The sequence below is a fragment of the Pocillopora damicornis genome, chromosome 3, assembly GCF_964200805.1.
Source record: "Pocillopora damicornis chromosome 3, jaPocDami1.2, whole genome shotgun sequence".
NCBI classification, from domain to species: Eukaryota; Metazoa; Cnidaria; class Anthozoa; order Scleractinia; family Pocilloporidae; genus Pocillopora; species Pocillopora damicornis.
This window is the reverse complement of record NC_142672.1, coordinates 20,120,201-20,126,200: the sequence shown is the minus strand read 5'-3', so window position 1 is coordinate 20,126,200 and position 6,000 is coordinate 20,120,201.

Sequence of the window (6,000 nt, the reverse complement as noted above, 5' to 3'; positions counted from 1 at the left end):
GCATTTTATTGAACTAAACAGATGGCTTTCATCATTTTCTAGTTTAATGTGCTCAGGTATGTGCTGTTCAACGATCCTGTTTATAGTTACGCTGCATGTGTCAATATCTCTTATTTCCTTAACTCTTTATCTCCCGTGAGTGACCAAAATGCCCTGGACCGCTCTTACAGAGATCTCCACTTAAGTCTCCAAACGAGCGGTTTATTGGCGCCTTTATTTAGGATTTGCACTTCGATTTTAGCCATGAAGATATTTGCAAAAGCTACTGCCGTTTCGGTGCCCATATGGTTTCCGTGAGTTTGCAAGTAATTTTGTTCGTTGAATTAGGATGAGTTTTCCTGCAAAATCAGTCTAAATGGAGGGGAGGGGTGTATCTGTGCATAAATTAATCTGTGCATAATTGTAATCATTCTGCCAATGAAATTGAGAACAACTTGGACGACAATGGCCTATTTCTATCACAGAAGTTAAGTGACATCTCAGCGATCAAGGGCTTTAAGATTTTCCACCAAAATATTAATAGTCTAACTGGTAGAATTGATGAATTGCGTCTCATCGCTTCCGAACTGCGTTCGAGTCTATAGTTTATGAGTTTCTCTGAAACCTGGGCACATAAAGATATTGCAGAATCTGGGCTTGAGATTCCTGGCTACAAACTTTTTCGCCGAGACAGAGGAGTTAAAGGGGGTGGTCTTGCAGTGTACGTCAAAAATGATGTGAATGTTATACGTAGGCTCGACCTTGAGGAATCGACTATCGAGCGTCTTTGGATCGAAGTTTGCCCACCAATGTCACGTAGCTTTCTAATTGGAACATGTAATAGGCCGCCAACGTCTTCAAATCATGCGGTCAAAGACTTCATGCCTATATTTGACAGCTGTCTTAGGCGTGCTATGGCTATGGATAAGGAGGTGATCATTACTGGCGATTTAAATTGTGATTTTTTGCCAAAACGGACTGTAAACAACTCAAGGCGCTACTGAGACAAGAAAACCTTACTTAATTCATAAATCAGCCCACTCGCATCACTCAATACTCCAAAACACTTCTGGATATTATTATCACGAACTATCCCCACAACATTAGAGAATGCGGGGTTTTGAGTTTGCGTCTGAGCGATCATGTTATGGTTTTTTGCATAAGAAAGTTAAATTGGATGAAAGCTGCCCCAGACACAAAGATTTTCAGGAATTATGCTAAATATGACCCTGCAAAGTTTTGTGAAGACCTTAGAAGTGTTAATTGGGTTGATGGTATGAATTCCTCCGGGACAGCATATGAGAACGTCATTTGTGTTGACAAACTCTGGCTCAATTTTAAGTCCGTATTCCTTAAGGTGGCTGATTGTCACGCCCCGCTTATCCAGAAGCGAGTACGTGGTGTAGATAATTGTCCATGGATGACTGGCCAAATAAAGAAAGACATTCGTCAACGTGACTTCCTTTTAAAATAGGCGAGAAAATCATCCCATGACGAACATTGGCTTGCGTATAAATCTATGCGAAATTGTGTGACGAACTCAGTAAAGAGGGCTAAACAAACATACAACAGGAAGTTAATTGATAACCATAAAGATGACACCAAAGCCTTTTGGAGAACAATGAAGAAGATCATTCCCGGGAACAAGATCTCTGGCGGTTCCAAAAATATCATTATTGAGGGTGTGCTTTGTAGTGAAGCCAGTGATGGACAGAAAATTGCTAATAGTTTAAATAATGTTTTCGCTTCAGCCGCTGCACGCCTTAAGCGGACTCTCGGTAGTGTCTCTTTTGAAAAGGGAGGTGTTGGTCGGAAACTTAATGGATCAGTGATAATATATCTCCGCGTTTGTTGAAGGATGCTGCAGTGGTTTTTGCCAAGCCACTGACTCGAATTGTAAATGAATAATTGTCGCAGGGAACAGTGCCAAGTGAGTGGAAGTACGCAAAAATAACCCCACTGTTTAAGAAAGGACCGTCTACCGATATGGATAACTACTGTCCAATTTCGGTTTTACCAGTTGTGTCTAAAGTGTTGGAGAGGATTGTGCATCATCAACTACATAGCTTTCTTAGCGAACATAAGCTGCTCAACCCCTACCAGTGTGGCTTCAGAAGGAACCACTCAACTAAATTTGCCGCTATTGCCTTTTTAGATTACATCCGGCGTAGAATGGACCCCAGATTGCTCACTGAGGCGGTATTTATTGACTTGCGCAAGGCATTTGACTCTGTTGATCACGAAATACTTATTAGCAAACTAGAGTCATATGGACTTAGGGACATTGAGTTAGACTGGTTCCGAAACTACCTGACAGATCGAAAACAACTGGTGAGTCTTGGTAAAGAAATATCTGATCCTTGTCTCATTACATCGGGTGTCCGTCAAGGGTCAATCCTTGGCCCTTTACTCTTTGTCCTTTTTGTCAATGACCTTCCTATAGTTTTAGAGCGATGCCAGATTCTGATGTACGCTGACGATACAGTTATGTATTTCGCTGCTAGTAACACCCAAGAAATCAGTAGCACTCTTACCAGTGAACTTGCCAAGGTCAATGATTGGCTTGTACACAATAGCCTTTTTAATTCACCAAGGCAGAACAGAATGTGTTTTATTTGGTACTGGTTCTAGGTTAGCAAATACTAATCTCTCTGTGAATATCGATGGTAAGGAGCTAACACGGGTTGCTGAGTATAAATACCTAGGAGTAATTTTGGATGAGTCGCTTTCATGGAACGCACACGTGAATTATTTAATTAGCAAAGTCAGTAAAAGATTAGGAATTCTTGGCCGCACTAGGGGGAGCATTATGCATATTGCTGGTATAATTTATAGATCATTTATTCTTCCTGTTCTTGATTATTGTGATACCGTTTGGAATTTTTGCGGACGTATAAATGCTGGATATATAGAAAACTACAGAGACGTACAGCAAGGATTATCATGTAAACCAACAGCAGTGATGAAGATTTAGCTCATCTTAGATATGATACGCTGGGGCTTAGACGGGAGACTCATGCGCTAAACCTTGTGAAGAAATGTCTGAATAAGCGCTGTCCGCAATTTTTAATGGATTACTTTTCTTTTAATAGAGATATTGTACAGAGGAAAACGCGGCAAAGTAATCATCTCCGTTTTCCCTCCATCAAACTAGAATGTACGAAAGAAGCTTTCTATTATCATGGATGTGAAGTTTTTAATCGTAATTTATAGTTTTTATTAATAGTTGTAATAATTTTAATGTTGTTTTAGGATATCTTTCTATTAGCTTAGTTGGACTAGTTTTATGTACTTTTAACATTTATATATATATATATATATATATATATATATATATATATATATATATATATATATAACTGCAGACAGTACTGTTTCGGCCTTCTGGGCCTCATCAGTGCAGTGCTGATGCTAGGATGGAGGTAAGGCTATATAGCCACCCCAGGTGATCTCACACATGTGGGATCACCTAAGCCATGCCAGAGTGCTCAAACTAGAAAAACTAGTGGGCGTGCATAATGCTAGCAGCAATGACTCATCCTAGTAGAGTGCTCAATTTGGACATGAAAGCTAAGCTTTGTATGCCAAAGAGCTATATCTAACTGCAGACAGTACTGTATATATATATATATATTTTTTATTAGGGCCTCTAAGGATATCAGTTTTTGTAACTGTAGGAGTTACCCTAACCATATAAAAGCATCTTCTTCTTCTTTTTAAACTCGTAACGTCCATTGAGAAGAGTATCACTTCTTTCGGAAGAATTTTTTTTCTATGAAGTTGATGAAGTCTGTTGTATCTTTGAGATGAAATGAGCTGTTGGTCATTCCGTAGGTGGAGTTAATTGTCTCACTTGTTAAGACTGTAAACACACCGAGGAACAACCGTTTTTTAGCCGTCCAGATATGCGTTAAACAAGTCTTTCCCTTTCTCCATTATGAGGGAACATTATCAAATTGACAAACATCCCATACAGCCTGTCAAAGAAATAAAAAAGAGGAACTGGCTGATATTTACTGCATGCCATATTCTTGAAAGATTCCGTAATTTCTGCTCTTGCTGTTACCATCGGAAAATTTTCTGGCAATGGCAAGACGAGAAGGTCCGTGAGTTATTTCTTAATGACTGTTCATAAATTATTTCCTGGCTGCTAGATTGATGTTGCGTTATTGTTGAAGGAAACCAGGTACTGAATTTAATTGAATAAGCGCCTACGGTCCTATAAGCGCCCTCCCCCAACTATTGCCCGCCCCATGTAGTTATGTCAAACGAGTGCTTTTCATGAATAAGCGCCCACCCCCCCTCCTTCCTCACTTTCTTGAAAAATAGAGATACAAGGAAAACCTTTTTTTAATTACCATTTTATTTCTAACTTTTAAGCCTTCAACTATAGCGGAATCATTACAGGTTGATAGTTTCTCAATAAGTGGCCCCCTCGATTAATCGACTTCTCCCAAAAAGCGCCTCTTCTTTTCTTCGAAATATTAAATAAGCGCGGAAATAAGGTATTTAATGTTCGAGCGGTAGAGGAAGATCTTTCACAAGATATTCCTAGTGCCACATTTACCAATAAAACCTTTTATACTGAGACAACATTGTTTATTATTTCCTATAGGAGGTAGACAACCCTTAAATTTTAACTGCATGTTATCGATGGACTGAGATATTTATAGAATAGCAGACCCAGTGATAAGAGGTTCTTTTCTAACACTAAGTGGAAGATCAAATTTGAAAATGATAGAGCTGCACTTTAATTGAAAACTAAAACTTGACAATCGGCCAAACAATTTGTCAGCCAAAACCATGCATGAAAACGGATGTATGTGTGCAGAGCTTCATCGAAATGTGTTATAAAGGTTTTAAGAATGTGATCAGGAGGAAATTAGTTTTTCATTAATTTGAAAGTCGTAGGGAACCGACCACATCTAAGTCGTATTATGAATGTGGAATAAAAAATTATTCAGGGTGAGGTTTTTGTTTTTTTTCCTTTTGAACTCCCAGCTTTACGATGGCTATTTAGTTTTTTCACGCGACTCACTATCACAGTTTCACAATAGAATTATTTATGTAAAAGTTGGCTAAACTTTACATTTGCATTTTTTTTTCTTTCTTAAAAAACTTTATTTAATCACGGGCAATTCATCAGCTATTTACAAAAGGTTTAAGACTATTAAATATTAATCATATTCATTACACCATATTGCTGCTTTTCATGAATGCCGTGCCTTCTGATTTCTCGTTTCAACGACCCGGAGGATTCCACGCATCTGGCCTCGCAAGAAAGGCCATTGCACAATGCCGCCACTATAGCTAAAACTATTTTTGAAATAGATTGTGCGTGGTATTTGAGCTTTAAGTTTATTCTCGGAGTCTCTCAGGTTGTAGCTTCTATTGTGTTCAGAGAATTTTGAAGTTCATCAGTCCGGAGCGAGCCCATGTGTCAGAAGTAATTTCCTAACACTCGTCGTTCGGTTAAATATTTCTTTTATTCTCTCTTTTATTACGCAAGAGGATACAACGGGGACTAGCTCTGGTCTCTCTAGGAAAGTGTGGGTCACCGCTTATAAAGGTGACGCTTACGGAGCTGTCAATCTCGCTAAACTACGCTAAGCGGAGTTCGCATACAAAGTAGATACCTTCGCAATGTTTACGCTTTTCCAAATGACTTTCTACCTTAAATTTCTTAGTCCTACGGTCAAGGTCGAGCGAGACAAATACAAGATTGACAATATAAAAATTATAATAAACTTACTGACAGAATTAAAATCATACCTGAAAAGATATCTTAAGAGAAAATAGTCCTCGAAGACTGCTACAAATCGGCAGAATAAACAGAAAATTCGGAGAAGAAAGGGCGTACCCAAGGTACCGCCCTGAAAAGAGCTACGTGCTAGCCGTATAAATTATCTGATTACAAATTCAGTGCGGAAGATGAAAAGTACTACATGTTTACACCTTAAGTCACGTCTAAGAAAAAGAGGTGTCGAACGTGCTAAATTAAAATTTTAAAAACTATTTTCC